Source organism: Papilio xuthus, unplaced genomic scaffold, assembly GCF_000836235.2.
Source record: "Papilio xuthus unplaced genomic scaffold, Pxut_1.1 DF827097.1, whole genome shotgun sequence".
NCBI lineage: Eukaryota > Metazoa > Arthropoda > Insecta > Lepidoptera > Papilionidae > Papilio > Papilio xuthus.
The window spans coordinates 4,799-5,809 of NW_013531552.1; positions in this window are offsets into that span (position 1 = coordinate 4,799).

Genomic DNA, 1,011 nt, shown 5'->3' on the forward strand with positions numbered 1-1,011 from the left:
TACGGAGTACCCGACCGTCTCGTATGCATAATACGAGATTTCCTAAGTGATCGCACGTTCCGCTACCGCGTCGAGGGAATATGTTCTCAATCGCACCCCGTTCGAGCCGGGGTGCCTCAAGGGTCGGTATTAGGGCCGGTCCTATTTACGCTCTACACCAACGATATACCGCGCGTACATGGTGTAGAACTAGCATTATTTGCCGATGACACCTGTATTTACACGTCTGGTCGTAAGCCCGAAGCTATTTGTCGACGCCTTCAGACTGCAGCCAACACCCTTGGTGCCTGGTTTCGGAAATGGAGGATCGAAATAAACCCTACCAAAAGCGCGGCGCTCTACTTTTCCCGCCGAAAAGTGACTCGTCTTCCATCCGTCACACTCATGGACAGCCCAATACCATGGGAAGACAAAGTTAAATACTTAGGTGTCATCCTGGACTCTAAACTCAACTTCTCCGCACACGTAACCCGGGTTAGAAACCGCGCGGCTTTTATACTAGGTCGTCTTTCCGCACTACTCAATAAAAAGAGCAAAATGTCCCTTCGGAACAAGGTGACACTCTATAAATCAGTAGTACGTCCCGTCATGACGTATGCTAGTCCGGTATTCGCGCACATAGCTCCGAAACAAATACATCGACTTCAGGTGATTCAGAACAGATTTTTACGTAGAGCCACGGGAGCCCCGTGGTACATGCGCAACAGTGATCTGCACATAGACCTGGACTTGTCCACCATAGCCCAGCACCTGAAGTTGGCGTCGCGTCGTTATTTTGACTCCGCCGCCGCACATCCTAATCCGCTAGTTGTAGGTGCCGTCACCTACAATCCAATCGCGCTCGGTAAATTTCGCCATGATTATCGTAGACCTAGGCACGTCCTCGACTTTCAAGATGACGCAACTACCATCGCTCAGGCTAGGGTTAAACAACTTCGCAGTCACACTACACATCCCAGTCGCTGCCGGCTACGGCAATCATTCTCGCGATATGGCCTCATAGCAGGCAGA